This window comes from Solanum stenotomum, chromosome 8 (genome assembly GCF_019186545.1).
Source record: "Solanum stenotomum isolate F172 chromosome 8, ASM1918654v1, whole genome shotgun sequence".
Classification (NCBI taxonomy): Eukaryota; Viridiplantae; Streptophyta; class Magnoliopsida; order Solanales; family Solanaceae; genus Solanum; species Solanum stenotomum.
In genome coordinates this window covers 38150516-38169283 of record NC_064289.1, presented here as the reverse complement: position 1 = coordinate 38169283, position 18768 = coordinate 38150516, and the positions used below count along the sequence as shown (strand labels likewise).

General features: G+C 36.3%; 1 pseudogene; it reads right to left on the bottom strand.

The window, feature by feature from the left end:
* Positions 1-795: 795 nt before the first annotated feature.
* On the bottom strand, positions 796-18226 carry LOC125873764 (uncharacterized; annotated as a pseudogene).
* Positions 18227-18768: the final 542 nt, after the last annotated feature.

The window sequence follows — 18768 nt, the reverse complement described above, 5'->3', positions numbered from 1 at the left end:
GGTGATTCATGTTTAGTTGAATAATGGGGTGATTTATGAACATGTTTGAATGTGAAAGAGAAGGAAAAAAAGTGATTTTCAGTCCATACTTCATGAAGGTTGAAGCCACTAAGCCTAAATGACCATACATTTACACTCAGCCCCATTACAAGCCTTAAAAAGACCTTTGTGATCTTTAGTAAGCTGAAACGAATGTTGATTGAAAAATAAGGGAGTCATGCATGTGTTCATCTTTTTGAGTGTGAGATTTGTATATGATTCCGGGACATTAAATTTTTGAAGAATTTTGTGTAAATGTAGAATCATCTTTTTTGTTAGGAAATTTGAGTACCTTTGTTGAGCTTGAACTTGCATTTGAAGCAAGCATTATGAGCTTGAGTACACTTGATAATGGTGAGTCACAATTTGAATCTTTGAGTACACAATTGAGCATTGTATCTGTAGTTTGAACCTTTTGTGTGCATTCATGTTGAGTCTTGAGCAGCACTGTTTGTAGACATCTTTGTTGAGCCGATTGATCTTGAAGAGTTTTACTTGAGGACAAGAAAAGTTTAAGTTGGGGGCGTTGATAAGTCTGATATTTGGACTCATTTAGGGCTTTGTTTTTATAGTTTTAGTGTCCTTAAATGCCTAATTTACGCTATAAATTGATGTTAAAGCGTTGATTTGCAGGTATGTAGGCAAAGGAGAAAGGCAAGGACACTACCAGGCAAAAAGGAGTAAACAAGCTGATGAAGTGAAGAAAAGCGATCTTGGTGATCGCCAAGACCACTCGGGGAACCGTCGAGTGGCTCTTTAGCTTGCCCAAAGTTCCAGCATGACAGCCCTGTGGAAGAACCAACTTGGCGACAAAAATGGGTAATCGGCGAATCGTTGAACGACTCCGTGCTGGCAACCTTGATCACCTAAAGTCACAGAACCCCTGAGGACAAATGACCAATGCAAACCGGCAATGGATTGGAGCAAATGATGGATCAATGACCTGTTCGGCTAAGCCTGACTTATCTCGCCCAATGACTTTTCAGGCCAAAAATTGGGCAACTATAAATTGAAATTTAAAATGAAATTTCACGCATGCTATCATTGAGTATAGTTTTTGATCCTTAAGTTTGAGAGTTAGTGTTTTCTGTTAGTTCTTGGGTTCCATTGTAGACTTTGAAGCTTTTGAGGCTCAAACTTGAAGATTTGCAAGTGGGTTTTTCAATTTACTCAATTTGGACCATTGTAAAGACTTGAGAACCTTTACCCAGATCATGGCTAATGTATTTGGTAATTGTTTCTCTATTTTTATGATGTGTAGCTAAAACCCTAATTCTTGGGGTGTGATCATATGTTTATTTGTTTAATTATCTTATGGGGATTGTTAGTTGATGATGAAATTGTTGTTTTAATGTGGGTTTAATCATTAGCTGAGTTTTAATCTATGAATTGTAAACAAATGCAATTCTAATTTTGAGTTCTTGGCTTGCTTAAGAGAGAGGTTTTTGATCCAAAGCTTTTGATTGATGATTGTAGGTATTGGGTTGGTATAGGTTCTGCTCGAGAGAGTGAACCCTAAACTTAGTTCTACCCTTCAAGCTAGAGAGAGTGGATGCATTAAGGTTGTGGGTTGTTTATCTTCTTTAGCTTGTCGATGTTTGAGAGAAATCGCCTTAACCCTAATAGTTGTTCGAGAGAAAGCTATTGCACTTAACCCTAGCCTATCCACAATATTTCTGCTTATTATTGTTAAATTTCAATTACCCAAACAACGTAATTAGCTTATAAACGATCACATCCCGAGAATTTCTCTTAATATTGCTTTTCCCTATTTTCATACTTTTTTCAGGTGTTAATTGACAATACAAACTCCCCATCTGACATTTGTTGTCACCCCTTTAAATTGTTTGTATGTTTTCAATAATTTTTATTCCTATAACCGCTTAGACCACTGTATAACTTCATAATTGAATTTAAACATGTACCCCTCCCTGTGGTTCGACCCCAACTTACTTGTTAGGTTTTATACTAGATAATGAGCATCTAAACCTGGAATCGAATGAGGTATATTTGAGACGTTATATCATGGTGCCCGTGAACCCAAATGTAGGTACGGTGGGAACTAGAGTGAGAGACTTCACTAGATTGAATCCCTAGAGTTTCATGGTTCCAAGGTTGAGGAAGATCCTCAAGAATTTATTGATGAGATATATAGGGTGTTGATGATCATATGAGTGACGTTGGTGCAAAAGGCGGAATTGGCCACTTACCAACTTAAGGGTGTTGCTCAAGTTTGGTTCAACCAATGGAAGGAAGAAAGGGTAGTTGATGCGGGTTCTCTCAATTGGGAGAAGTTTAAGGTTGGTTTTCTTGATAGGTTATTTCCCTTTGAGACGAGGGAAGCAAAAATACTTAAATTCATTAACCCTCTTTCAAGGAAATATGAGTGTGAAGGAGTATGCCTTGAAGTTCACGCAATTGTCTTGATACTCTCTTACTATGGTTGCCAATCTTAGGAACAGGATGAGCAAGTTTGTTTCGTGAGTTTCTGAGATGATAGTTAAAGAATGTCGTATAGCTATGCTCATTAATGAGATTGACATTTCTCGTCTAATGATTCATGCTCAACAAATTGAAGAGGAAAAACTTAAGGAAAGGTCTAGCGAGGCAAACAGGGCAAAGATTGGTGATGCTGACTTATCACATTCAAGGTCTGATGAACGTCGTTGTTCTAGGTTGCCAAATATTTTTTCTGGTCAAGGTTCCTCCAATGCTTCGGCTCCTAATTTCAACAAATAAAAGGTGTCTAACCTTAAGGCTTAATGCATAAATGGTAGTGGAAATGGATTTTCAGTTCCCACATGCCAAAAGTGTGGCAAGAAACATCTGGGAATATGAGTGGCCACTGCTTGAGGGATTTCCCATCTAGAAATAACAAGGGAAGGGATGGTAGGTAAGTTGTGCCTAGTAGTTTGGGTTCAAGTACTCCAAAGAAAAACTGATTTTATGCACTTCAAACTCGTCAATATTAAGAGGGTTTTCCCGACGTGGTTACCAAGATGTTGAAATTCTTTCATATTGATGTTTATCCTTTGCTTGATCTCGGTTCTACCTTGTCTTTTGTGATGCCATATATGGCTATGAGGTTTGATGTTCTTCCAGATGTGTTGATAGACCCTTTTTCTGTCTCTTTACCTATTGGTGAATCTATTATATTTAAGAGAGTCTACAAAGTTATCCCGTCTCCTTACCCCATAGAGGCACTCATGTTGATCTTGTAGAGTTTGATATGTTAGATTTTGATGTTATTCTTTGTATGGATTGACTCTATTCTAGTTATGCTTCTATTGATTGTAGAACCAGAATGGTCAAGTTTAAATTTCCAAATGTACCCGTCCAAGTATGGAAATGAGGAAATTTTATGCCTAAGGATCAGTTGTTTCTTGTCTTAAAGCTATAAAAATAATTTCTAAGGGTTTCATTTATCATCTTGTTCGGGTTAGGGATATGGATACTGAGACCCCTACTCTTGAGTCAGTCCCCATTGTAAATGAGTTTCCAGAAGTGTTTCTCGATTATTTACCAGGTGTTTCTCCCAAAAGGGAAATAGACTTAAGTATTGACCTTCTCCCAAATACACACCCTATATCTATTCCTCTATACCATATGACTCTAACAAAACTTAAGGAATCAAAAGACTAATTGAATGATTTGTTGGACTAATGTTTCATCGGCTTGAGTATCTCTTTATGGGCTAATCCAGTCTTGTTTGTTTGAAAGAAAGATGATTCACTTCGCATATGTATTAATTACCGAAAATTGAACAAGGTTACCATTAAGAATAAGTATCCTCTTCCAAGGATAAATGATTTATTTGACCAACTCCAAGGAGCAAGTTACTTCTCTAAAATTGACCTCAGGTCGGGTTATAACCAATTAAGGGTGAAGGATGATGCCATTCTGAATAGGGCTTTTTGGACTCGGTATAGTCATTATGAGTTATTGGTAATATCATTTGGTTTAACTAATCCCCTGGCTGCATTTATGGACTTGATGAATAGGGTGTTTAGACAATACCGTGACATGTTTGTGATTGTGTTTATCGATGATATTTTGATTTACTCAAGGAGTGGGGATGATCACACCGATCATTTTAAGATTGTGTTGCAAGTCCTCAAGGACCAACAACATTTTCCAATGTTTAGTAAATGCAAGCCCTGGATGAGATCTGTGGCTTTTCTTGGTCACATAGTTTTCGGTAAGGGTATTGAGATAGATGTGAAGAAAACAGATGCGGTTAAGAGTTGACCTACACCTCTATCCCCTTCGGATATTCAAACCTTATTGGATTTGTGTCACGCCCTGAGCCTACACACTGGACGTGGCCGACACTCAAGAACCATTGTTGGCCCCTAGCGAACCCTTGGCCTGACTCAACTCTTAGCGCGAAAGACTTACTCAACAATAAAGGACCCTCAAATATAACTCAACTCATAAGGACATCATTACTAAAATTAGTTTAACTCAATATAGTCTGAAATGTTCAATAACATAACTGTTCAACTCAAGTCTTAAATATTTAACAAAAGAAATGGAAAAAACTCCTCAAGACACTACTATCAATGAAGCCTCTAATGACAATGATGGAAGTTGGGACAACATCCACGACATCCTAACAAAACTTAAAAGTTAATGGGAATCCTCCGGAAGCAAGGAGGCTCACCAAAGCAACTTTGGAACTACAAGTGGTATCAACGGTGCGCCCGTTGATGACCCTGAACTCTTGTATCTGTATCATAAAAGATGCAGGCCAAATGACGTCAGTACATGTAAGGGGAACTCTATAGCACAAACATAATCTTGAAATGATAAAAAGGAAGAACATACTCACCTCATCTCGACTCAACTCAACTCAAGGATACTCAAAGTTACTCCAACTCAGAAATACTTAACTCAGTTCAATATAAAAAAAACAATAGGGATGCATGATAAAGAAAGCTTTTAAAAAAATAGATAATAACTCAATGTATTTAACAATACAATAATAACTCTTTTACTCGTATTCAAGAGATTCTCTAATTGACAACCATCACTATGAGCTACGTGATGAAATAACATCTCACTCGTGCTACCAAAACTGTCCTATACCTTGCCGGAGTATAAGACTTACTCAACTAAGTGGATCCACTAAGCTATGCTTAAAAGCAATAAGGAATCATCTAAAAAGTATGACCCTTTCTACCTACGTTGGCATATATGATTTATGAGGACTTTGAGCTGTCTGAACTCGTCCCCATATCGGTGCTCAATACTACTCCCAATAATATAACTCATGATCATATGTTTAAAAATATTTCCTCATCTTCAAACTTTGAGAGTATTACTCAAAAGGTTTTCTTAAAAGAGATAGTGCTCAAAAACTCCTCATGAACTCATTTGGAAGTCAAAGTTTCCTCTCATTTTAAATATAAATACATTTACTCTTGGGATAACTTAGTTCCTATATATTGATTTTGAAAAAAAGAAACTCAACTCTCGTCATCCTCATACTCAAGTCTTAAAACAAGATTTAAGGGTTTGCAAAAGACTTTTCAAATGACTCAAAAGAACTTCCTCGAACTTTATTCTTAACATTATCTTGAATTTGAATTATGAATTCAAGAGTTATGACTTGGATATGCATGGTCTCTCAAGGATATATGAAGATTTTTAAATGTGGATATCAAGTAGAGAACATAGGTACGATTCGAGGGAACGCACACGAAAAGAAGGACGAAAGGGTAGGGTACCTAGCAACCCTGTCGCACTGAGTGGCGCGGGGCGCCAGCCCCTAAAATACAGAAGGCTATTTGGGGCGCATTGAGTGGCGCGACTCCCGCCCCTTTCTCTAATTTTTAATGAATTTTCTTGCTTCAATTTTATGTCTAACTCCCCTAGAATCGAACGATTTCCCTCAAACTCTTTTGGATTCTTAGACCTAGCATAATTACAACAAAATCCACTCTTAATTACTCAAGAACAACACTCAAGTACATGATCCTCATTGCGAACTCAACAAAACCTCATATTAAAGAATGAAACAAAAACTTTAAGAAACTCATTAAGAACTCATCATGAACTCAATATACCCAATCTTATGGATGAAAATCATAAAATAAACTCAATATTGGTGTGTGGGTGAACGAACCTATCACTATGAAAACTTACATACCTTGTTAGGATCAAATCCTTGGCGAAATCCCTCGAAGATCGCAAGAATCTTGAACGAACGCTTGAACTTTTCCTTTTCTCTCCTCTTGAACTTCTCTCAAAAACACTAAACGTATTTAGGAATTGTGAAAACTGATTTAAGTCAGTTTAGACCCATAAAATATTACTAAAAATGTTTAAATCTGATGGGGTAAGGAAAAGACCAAGTACCCCTTTTTAATTCGAATGAACATTCCTTAATCAGATAGGATGAATTCAAATAGGCATATCTCCCTCATCTGAAGTGGAATTTAGAAAACTCAGTGGTGTTGGAAAGAGGATTTAAAGATCTTTAATTTGATATCTTATGGGCCACCTAACTCATCTTGTATGGAAAGTTATGGTCGTTTGAAGTTGACCCAAAACTCACAATTGAAGACTAACTTGCATAATTCTCAATTTAGCTCTTTCGAAATTGGTTCTTGCTAAAATTAGTTCTTTCTAAGACCGAGGTGTTACAATATCTCCCCCCTGAACATATCCTCTAAAGTATGAATTGTGTGCTCTGCTTGACCATCAATTTGAGGATGGAAAACAATACTCAAATTTACCTTCAAACCCAAACCTTTCCTGAAAGACTTTCAGAACTGTGCGGTGAATTGCACACCTCTTATCTGAAATGATGGACCCTGGAACTCCATGAAATCTGACTACTTCTTGAATTTATTATCTTACATAATCTTCTACTGAATAGGTAGTCTTTACCGACAAGGAATAGGCTGATGTAGTCATACGATCTACAATCACCCAAATCTAATCATGCTGCCTACGGGACCGCGACAACCCAGTAATGAAAACCATATTGATCATCTCCCACTTCCATTCTAGAAGATATAAGTTCTGAGCCATACCACAGGGCATATGGTGCTCTACCTTGACCTGTTGGCATTTTGGGCGCTTAACAACAAACTCTGCCATACATTTCTTCGACCTACTCCACCAATAGACTTATCTCAAGTCACGATATATCTTTTTGGAACCTGAATGGATAGAGTATATGGAGTTATGAGCTTCTTTCATTCTCCTTTCTTGGAGTTCATCCACCCTTGGTACACACAATCTACTTTGATACCTTAATACACCATATCCCCCTTGTTCAAAAGCCCTCACTTTTTGCTTATGAACATTTGCCTTTAATTCAAGCAAAACAGGGTCTTGGTCTTGTTTCTCTTTTACTTCAAACACTAGTGATGATTCAGCCCCATCCATTACCACCACTCCACCTTCGTTGGAATTCATTAACCGGACTCCTAATCATGCAAGTCTGTGCACATCTTTTGCTAACTTTTTCTTGCCTTCCTCAACATGGGAAGTACTGCCCATAGATAACCTGCTCAAAGCATCAACAACAACATTTGCCTTATCTAGGTGATAGAGAATACTCATGTCATAATTCTTGAGTAACTCCAACCACCTTCACTGTTTGAGATTAGGCTTTTTTTGACTGAACACATACTGAAAACTCTTGTGATCAGTGAACTTATCAACATGAACACCATAGAGATAGTGACACCATATTTTCAAAGAAAACACTACAACAATCAACTCTAGATCATGGGTTGGGTAATTCTTCTCTTGAATCTTAAGTTGTCTGGAAGCTTAAGCTATAACTTTGCCATTCTGCATCAATACACAACCCAGTCCAACTCTGGATGCATCAGAATACACAACAAAGTCTTGTGTACCCTTCGGTAAGGTCAACACTAGAGCAGTAGTCAACCACATTTTCAATTCCTAAAAGCTTTTCTCACAACCTTTAGACCATTGGAACTTTGTTTTCTTCTGAGTCAACTTTGTCAACGGGGACGAAATAGATGATAACCCCTTGACAAACCTTCTACAATAACCAGCCAATCTCAAGAATTTCCTAATATCAATTGGAGATGTGGGTCTAGGCCAGTTCTGCACTGCCTCAATCTTCTGAGTGTCAACTCGAATCCCTTGACCAAAAACAATGTGGCCTAAGAACGCCACCGAATCAAGCCAAAACTCACATTTAGAAAATTTGGCATACAACTCTCTATCTCTGAGAGTTTGAAGAACTACTATGAGATGATTAGCATGATCCTCCTCATTCCTCGAATAAATCATAATGTAATCAATGAATAAGATAACAAACATATCAAGATAAAGCTTAAACACTATGTTCATAAGGTCCATCAATGTTGCAGGAGCATTAGTCAAACCAAAAGACATGACTAGAAACTCATAATGACCATAGCGGGTCCTAAATGTTGTCTTTGGAATATCACACTCTCTTACTCTCAATTGTTGATGACTCGATCTGAGGTCTATCTTAGAAAAGAAAGTGACACCCTGAAGTTGATAAAAAAGATCATCAATTCTCACAAGGGGATACTTATTCTTCATAGTAACCTTGTTCAATTGGTGGTATTTGTTGACACCCAATTTTTTCCCTACACAATATAAATTAATCATCGAGCTTCTTTAATTTCAAACGATTTAAAATAATTAGTTTTAAAATTTCAGAAAATAATTTAAAAAAAATAGTTTACAAGTTATTTTTAAATAGTTTTCGTTCCTTTTTTCGCCATAATTTTTATATAATATATATGTTTTATATAGTTATGTACATAATTAGTACATTTTATGAATATTCGAAAATCGTCTCAAAAGTATTTAAGTTTTTCTTAAATATTTGGTTAATTAGTTTCGTTATATAACAATTTATATATTTGAAAAAAAATAATTTATAATTAAGTTAATTATTTTATTTCGTTAAGATTAAGAAGCTCGTTAATTAATTATCATTAATTCGTCTTATTTAAGTTTTAGTCAAATTTACTAACTAACTCAATTTGGCTAAATTATTAACTACAATTGGCTATAATTGGGTCATCTCTCCAATTGTAATCCTAACCATTTTGTTGCCTCCAATCTTGGACCCAATTCTTTCGACCTATTTTTCTTTGCTTCCATTTCCCAATTCTTAGCCTAGCTACAACTACAACCCATTATTCAATCTGCAAAGACCCAGCCCACACTCCAATTCTTCTATCAAGAAACATGCCCAACAACGTACAACCAACAACATGCTTCATCCCAATAGCTGACCCAGCCCAAACCCATTCCATTCCAGCAGTTCAAAATGAAACCAGAAATTCAACAGCAAAATCGCGACCTCGAGCCCAACACGTCCCTCTCCCTCTCCTTATCCTCTCGTACAAGAGCCATTTAAGAATCGTGAGGTATTGAAATTTCGTAACCTCATCCTCCTTGATCGAAACTATCAATCCGTTGAGAATTGGTATAATGGACAACTCTCAACCTTATCTCTTGAGAAGAATTTGATTTTCAAATTTCAACTTTTCCATCCGATTTCCCCCCATTTTCTGCCCTAATTTCCCTCTATAAATACCCATATCTCTTCATTGTTCTAGAGGGGGCTGAAACCCTTAAGAGGTATAATTTTCCCACTTCGAAAAACCACAAGGTTTCATCCTTAAATATAACAGAGGAAAAGTTTGCCGGAGTTTGACTTGTGGTGGTGGAATCGTCTTCAAAGTCTTGTTTCATCCCGTAACGCTGCTCGGCAAAAGGTAATCTCTTCCTATTTGATTTTTTCTTCTTTTGTTCGTGCTTAGCTTCCCTATTACAGCCTAGTTTCGATTTAAGCCTTTTGATTCTTGTTGATCTGTTCATGTGGAATTTCAAGATTAACTGTAGTTGTTTCACATTGTTTCAACTTGATTTTGTGCTAATGTGATTAAATAACTGGTTGGCAGTAGCTATCTTATTTGATTCAAAGTTGATTAAATTTTATTTTATTCCGTAATAATCATCTTCTTTTCACTGTTTTGGAGTTATTATATGTCAGAGAGGAAGCTTATTTATGAGCATTGTTTTGTTCTATGTTAGCATTGGTTAATCACTGCCTATATTTTGAAGTTTGGTTATTTTCTTAGACTTCTCTCTTTACATTTGTTGTTACTGGAAGATCTAAAAAAAAATGCCTATTCCAATTCTCTGTGTTAAAATCTAATGCTATGTGTGAGTGTGACTTAGTTAGTCTAAGCATGACTTAGGGTCTTATTTAAATCTCTTATCTAATTAGGCATATTTGTGAGTGTTAGCAGGACCCCCTTTTAGTAGATTTAAATATGATTGGATGTCATCATTGATTAATCTTAGTATTGTAAAGGCTTCACTTTGATCAAGCTTTATAAACAAATATCTTAACCAAGCAATCATGTGTCCATTTTCAAATTACTGTGATTGTTTCCAACTAAGCATGTCCATGTTAAAGCATATGATTTAAAGCACTGTTGTATTGTGAAATTCAATTCATATCCCTTGTATGTGATGATATTTTCAGTTGAGTTTGTTAAACCGCCCATAGATATTATTTCTTTTCTCTTTTTTCGGTGCATATGATCAATTCGAGTCTATTTTGGACTCCACCCTTGCATATCATTGAGATTTTTCGAGTCAGTCTCTCTTCTATTTGGATCGTTGGAAGCTGAAACTTAGAGCAGAAAAGATGAAACATAATCTCGGAAAGTCCAAAAACAGCTTGTATACACTAAATATACACCGATGTACAGGTCGTAATACATAAATACATGGACAAAAATAAAAATACATGTTGGTGGCGTCAAAGTGGATTGTATGCAGTTGGTATACAGTCCAATATACTGGAAAATAGGCCAAGACGCGACCTGTATACAACAGTATACACTTGGTGTATACACAGAATTTCAAGGGCAAAAATGGAGCGAAAGCCCAAACATAACTGCCCAAGAAGGGCGCATAATAAATTACTCCTTTACTCTTTACTTATTTGATTGTGATTATCTATTGTTTTTTTTATTAACTTTAAAATTGTTAGTTAACCTAATTGAATTCCCCAAAAGATGAACTATTTTCTTTGTGTTGGTTTACTTTATTAAATTTTATTCCATCAACTCTTTATTCTTTTTTTACTTATTCAAATATTTTTTAGTCTAAACTTTCACTTATCTTTAATTAGTTTAAAATGATTTTTAGGTTTATCGACTAAATTAGTTCAAATGATTATTTTTAAAAGGAAAGATTACTTGAATGGATACCTTTTAAAAATAATTACTAATTTTAGCGATATTTTATTTATTTATTATCATTTATAGCAACATGTAGCAATACTATGATAAATTTGCAATGTGTATTAAAAGTGAATTATGTATGCAATATATATGTCTTATAACTGTTTTAAAATATATTATGTTTGTTTGGTAAGAAATTGACACATTGTATTATAAGTGTATTAAAATGTGTGATAAATGTATTATCTATCAATAAAACTTGTATTATATGTGTTTTGTAAATTGTTCTATGTAATATGAATTAAAATTGTATTATAAATATATTAAAAGTGATCAAGTGAAAAAAAAATGTTATTGCTACAAATGGTAATTATTTTATTAATATATTATATTTATGTAAGTTTCCCTTTATAAAATAAGTCAAATAAATTCTAATTAGTCTAGTTTTATTAAGATTCTAATCACTTGTAATTAAATTCAAATGTTTCAATTAAGGTCCTCTTTTCTTAAAAAATTTAAAAATGTTCTTTCTTTGATTATTTTTTCAAAGTTAATCAAATATGTAAATTATCTTTTTATGTTAAATCATTTTCCTAAAATTAGTCAAAAAATATTTAAGTCAAGTCGTAGGATAACCGCGTGTTAGCGGGCACTTCAAATGCTTTTAAAACCTTCTTGAAGTGTAAATGAGAACCTCTTACCCATTTTCTCTAAATTTATAAAGACTCAATCTGTTAGAGTCTTTTTAAATTAAGTTTTCTTAATTTCTTTAAAAAATTAAGCGGTAACTCTTTTCTAAGTATTGTTTCTCATATTGTTTTATACTTAGAACATTTCAAAAAGGGATTTTTTCTAAAGACAGTAAAATTACGACATAACAGTAATCAATACACATCCTAAGAGAACCATCTTTCTTCCTCACAAATAAGACCGGAGCTCCCCAAGGTGAGACACTTGGTCGAATGAAACCTTTATGAAGAAGGTCTTTCAACTGTTCTTTTAACTCTTTTAACTCAACAAGAGCCATTCTATATGGCGGAATAGAAATAGGTCGAGTATCAAGAATAATATCTATACCGAAGTCTATTTCTCTCTCAGGAGGGACTCGAGGAAGATCATCTAGAAAGACCTCTAAAAACTCACTCATAACTAGAATTGATTGAATAGGTGGCATCGCAACACTTGAGTCATTAACTTGCACTAAGTGATAGATGCACCCCTTGGAAAATAAATTTATGGCCTTAAGGTATGAAAAAAATGACCCTTAGGCACTGTTGAACTACTCCTCCACTCTATAAGTGGCTCATTAGGAAATTGGAACTTGACTAGTCGAGTTCTACAATCAACTAAGACATAAAAAACATGAAGCAAGTCCATACCTAGAATAACATCAAAGTACACTATATCTAACTCGACTAAGTCAGCCATAGTGTCCTTGTGATTGACATAAATTGTACAATCACGATAAACTCTCTCAGCTACAATAGACTCACCAACAGCTGTGAAAACACTGAAGGGCTCAAGAAGTTGTTCGGGAAGAATATCAAAATTCATAGCAATATATGGAGTCACAAAAGATAGACTCGCACCTGGATCAAGCAACACATATACCTCAAAAGTAAAGACTTTGATCATACCAGTAACAACATCAAGTAAATTCTATGAATCTTGGCGATTGGTGATAGCTACATACGATTTGCTTCTCCGCCTGTCCCTAAAGTAGCTCCTCTAGGTGCAACTCTGTCTGGCGGAGCCACTAAAGAAGATTGGACTATATTGCCTCCATTACCACTACCCTGCCTGTTCTTAGGACACTCTATCATGAAGTGACCATTCTGACAACAATTGAAGCAACCAATGGAGCCATCACAACACGCTCCTAGGTAGTTACTACTACACATAGCACATGCAGGAGTCCAATTACCTCGTGCCACACTTCCTTGAGATTATGCAGGTCTAGCTCTGAAGCTTTGAGAATTCTGATTCTTGAAATCACCTCTGTTCTTTGGTGCAAGTGCATTAACAGATGATGGAACAGGTCCATTTAGCTTTTGTTGAAAGGATGACCGGCTCACATTGCTCTTCTGGTGCCCAGGCTCATTACCTGTTGTCTTGGCCTTCTTATTCCGGAACTACTCTCTATCTCTCAACTTATCTTCCTCAACCTATTGCATATGGATCATAAGCCTTTCTATGTCCATGTCTCTTATCAGCATAGCTGCCTTGCCCTCTTTACTTGACAAGCGAGACAACCCAGACACAAATAAGCTCATCCTGCTCCTCATATGAACAACTATCTCCGGAGCATAGCGGGACAATTGAGTGAACTTGGGGCTATACTCATGCACACTCATGGATTCCAGCTTCAAGTTAATGAATTCTCTTACCTTTGCCTCCCTCAGCTCACAGGAAAGCAACGCCCCAAGAAGGCCTCTTCAAACACATCCCAACTCACAATTGGTGTCCTTTCATCTCTACTCTTCTTCCATTGGCCATACCAGTCCTAGCAACACCCTTGATTTGGTATGCAACTAGTTCCACACGCTCAGTATCTGTAACATACATCACCTCAAACACTTTCTACAACTCTTCCACAAAGTTTTTTGGATCCTCGGTGACACTTGAATTGGTGAATTCTGGAGGATTCAACCTCAAGAACTCACAGATTCTGGATGTGTGAGCCACAATTGTCTATTCCCTATTTGTTGCCCAGCTTGGTTGGTCACAACTTGACTTAACATCCGCATAGCATCCCGAAACTCAGCATTAGTGACCTCTCTTTGGGGTTGCACTTCTGGTGCGTTGGAGACCCCTTGATCCTGAGAATCAATAGTCCTTATAGCAGGACGAACTCGAACAGCTCTTCATAGAGGCATGATCTGAAAGATACAAGAAAGTGTGAATTAGAAATAAACTTTTATAGAGTTGAACTCTATCGCAAGAAAAGAGTATGAAAAAAGTGAGATAGTTCCTAAATGTCGTAGCCTCCTAATTGTGGATGTGGCACTCTTTATACGGATAACTAAGACTCTACAGACACGACTTCATAATCATCCCAAGACTCTTGAACTCTATGCTCTGATACCAAGTTTTTCACGCTCCGAGCCTACGCCCTGGACGTAGCGGCACTCGAGAGCCATTGTTGGCTCCAAGGGAACTCTTGGCCTGGCTTAACTCTTAGTGGAAGACTTACTCAACAATAAAGGACCCTCAAATATAAATAAACTCATAAGGACATCATAACTAAAATTAGTTTAACTCAATATAGTCTGAAATACTCAATAACATAACTGTTCAACTCAAGTTTTAAGCATTTAACAAAAGAAATGGAAAACACTCTTCAAAACACTACTATTTATGAAGCCTCTAATGAAAATGAAGGAAGTTAGGACAAGACCCACGACATTCTAACAAAACTGAAAAGTAAATGGGAATCCTCCGGAACCAAGGAGGCTCACCAAAGCAACTCTGGGAATGAAAGTGGTATCAACGGTGCACTTGTTGATGACCTCAAACTCCTATATCTGCATCATGAAAGATACATGCCAAATGGCATCAGTACATGGAATGTACGAGCATGTAATGAGAACTTTAACAAACAAACATAAGCTTGAACTAATAAAAAGGAAGAACATACTCACCTCATCTCGACTCAACTCAACTCAAGGATACTCAAAGATACTTAAACCCAGAATTAATCAACTCAGTTCAATATAAAAGTAACAATAGAGATGCATTATAAATAAATATTTTATAACAATAAATAATAACTCCATGTATTTAAAAATACAATTATAACTCTTTTACTCTTATTTGAGAGATTTTCTAACCGACAACCATCACTATGAGCTACGTGATGATACAACATCTTGCCCACGCTGCCAAAACTGTCATATACCTTGCCGGAGTATAAGACATCCTCAACTAAGTGGATCCACTAAACTATGCTTCAAAGGCAATAAGGAGTCATCTAAAAAGTATGACCCTTTCTACCCATGTTGGCATACATGGTTTATGAGGACTTTGAGTTGTTTGAACTCGTCCCCATATTGGTGCTCAATAGTACTCCCAATAATATGACTCATGCTCATATGTTTAAAAACATTTACTCATCCTCAAACTTAAAGTTTATTACTCAAAAGGTTCTCTTAAAATAGATAGTGCTCAAAAACTCCTCATCTAATCATTTGGAAATCAAAGTTTCCTCTCATTTTAAATAGAAAAACATTTACTCTTGGGATTACTTAGTTCCTATATATTCATTTTGAAAAAAATAAACTCAACTCTCCTCATCCTCATATTCAAATATTCAAGTCTTAAAACAAGTTTTAAAGTCTTGCAAAAGACTTGTCAAATGACTCAAAAGAACTTCCTCGAACTTTACTCTTAACTCTATCTTGAACTTGAATTATGAATTCAAAAGTTATGACTTGGACATGCATGATCTCTCAAGGATAAATGAAGATATTTAAATGTGGATATCAAGTATAGAACATATGTATGATTCGATGGAACGCACGTGGAATAAAGGATGAAAGGGCAGGGGAACTAGCAACCCTGGCGCACTAAGTGGCGCAAGGCGCCAACCCCTAAACTACAGAAGGTGATTTGGGGCGCACTGAGTGGCGCGGCGCCCCCACCCTTTGCCCAGATTTTTGACGAATTTTCTTGTTTCTGTTTCTTGTCTAACTCCCTTGAATCGAACGGTTTCCCTCAAATTCTTTTGGATTGTTAGACCCAACATAATTACAACAAAATCCACTCTAAATTACTCAAGAACAATACCCAAGCACAAGATCCTCATCACAATAACTCAACAAAACCTCATATCAAAGAATGAAACAGAAACTTTAAGAAACTTATCAAGAACTCAATATACCCAATCTTATGGATGAAAATAGTAAAAAAAAAAACTCATAATTGGCATGTGGGTGAACTAACTCATCACTATGAAAATCTACATACCTTGTTAGGATAAAATCCTTGGCGAAATCCCTCGAAGATCACAAGAATCTTTAATAAACGCTTGAACTTCTCCCTTTTTCTCATCTTGAATTTCTTTCTAAAATCCTAAGCATATTTATGAATTGTGAAAACTAATCTAAGTCAGTTTAGACCTCTAAAATATTACTAAAAATGTTTAAAGCTGATGGGGTAAGGAAAAGACCAAAATATCTCTCTTCAATTCAGATGAACTTTTCTTAATCGGACATGCTGAATTCAAACGGGCATATCTCTCTCATCCAAACTCAGAATTTAGAAATTTAGGTGGCGTTTGAAAGAGGATTCAAAGATCTTTCATTTTATATATTATGGGCCACCTAAATCATCCTGCACTGAAAGTTATGGTCGTTCGAAGTTGACCCAAAACTCACAATTGAAGACTAGCAAAATTGTCAATTTAGCTCGTTCCAAATTGGTTCTTGCTAAAATTAGTTCTTTCTAAGATCGAGGTGTTACAATATCTCCCCCTTCAGAACATTCATCCTCGAATGAGATCACTCTAATTATAACTAAGGGTGGCAATATCTAACATCCAGCTCAAACACCCAACATGCAATTTAACATAAAAGAGCATGTCAATTAAAAGCTGTGTTTTACAAAAATCATTACCTTGGTCTGGAATTTCTCCTGAAGAAAAGAGATGTGGGTATCTCTTCTTCATATCCTTTTCAGCCTCCCAAGTAGCTTCCTTAACAAACTGATTCCTCCATAAGACCTTGACTGTGCCACCTCCTTGGTTCTCAACCTGCGAACCTGACGATCAAGCATCTCAACGGGAATCTCCTCATAAAATAGGTTGTCTTTAATATCAATATTTTCAGTAGGTATAATAAGTGAAGGATCACCCATACACTTCTTCCACATTGAAATGTTGAATACTGGATGGACTGCTGCTAACTCTAGCGGTAACTTCAACTCATATGCTACATTGCCAATCCTTTTGGATATCCTGTAAGGACCAATATACCGGGGACTAAGCCTCCCTTTCTTTCCAAACCTCATAACACCCTTCATGGGTTAAACCTTCAAATAAACCTAATCGTCCACCTCAAACTCTAACTCTATTCTCCTAACATCTGTATAGGATTTCTGGTGACTTTGCACTGTTTTCAACCTTTATTGAATGATCTTCACTTTCTCCATGGCTTGATGAACCAAGTCTGGCCCTATCAACCCAGCTTCACCAACTTCAAACCATCCAATAGGATATCTACATCTTCTCCCATAAAGAGCCTCATAAGGAGTCATCTGGATGCTAGAGTGATAACTGTTGTTGTAAGCAAACTCAATGAGAGGTAAGTGATCATCCCAATTACCCTTGAAATCGATCACACATGCCCTCATGATATCCTCTAAAGTCTAAATTGTGTTCTCTGCTTGACCATCAGTCTGAGGATGGAAAACAGAACTCAAATTTACCTTCGAACCCAAACCTTTCTGGAAAGACTTCCAGAATTGTGCGGTAAATTACGCACCTCTATATGAAATAATGGACACCGGAACTTCATGAATTCTGAATTCCTCTTGAATATATAATCTTGCATAATCTTCTACTAAATAGGTAGTCTTTACCGGCAATAAATAGGATGATATAGTCATACAATCTACAATCACCTAAACAAAATAATGCTGCCTGCGGTGACAACCCAGTAATGAAATCCGTATTGATCATTTCCCACTTTCATTTTGGAAGATCTATGAGTCATACCACAGGGCCTCTGGTGCTCTACCTTAACTTGTTGTCAATTCGAGCACTTAATAACGAACTTTGCAATACACCTCTTCATAATACTCCACCAATAGACTTCTCTCAAGTCACGATACATCTTTGTGGAACCCGGATGGATAGAGTAGCTGGAGCTATGAGCTTCCTCCATGATCCTCTCTTCGAGTTCATCCACCCTTGGTACACACAATGTACCTTTATACTTTAATACACCATCTCCCCCTTGTTCAAAAGCCCTCAGTTTTTGCTTATGAACATTTTCCTTCAATTCAAGGAAACTTTCTTATGAACTTGATTTGCCTAATGACTTAGCATCAGTACATCTGGTTTTCCATATCTTTTTGTTCAAGAATTGTGTTGGTGATCTGAAGTCCATTGTGCCCTTGGAGAGTCTTTATATAAAGGAGAGTCTTTCTTATGAAGAAGTTTAGATTGAGATTTTGGACTTGCAAGTTTAGAAGTTGAGAAACAAAGAAGTTAAATCTGTGAAAGTCTTATGGAGGAATCAAAAAATTGAGGATGCTACTTGGGAGGCCGAGACCATATGATGACCCGTTATCCCCATCTTTTTTCCTCCGACCCTATTCTAGCTAGACCAATATGATGACCCGTTATCCCCATCTCTTTTCCTCCGACCCTATTCTAGCTAGAGGTATTTAGTTCATCGTGGCTCATCCTCATATCTTATTCATTCTCATGTTTTTTCATACATGCATGCTTATGAAAACTTGCTTTTGAGAACTTGATGTAGCTTTGGTTGATTTCTTC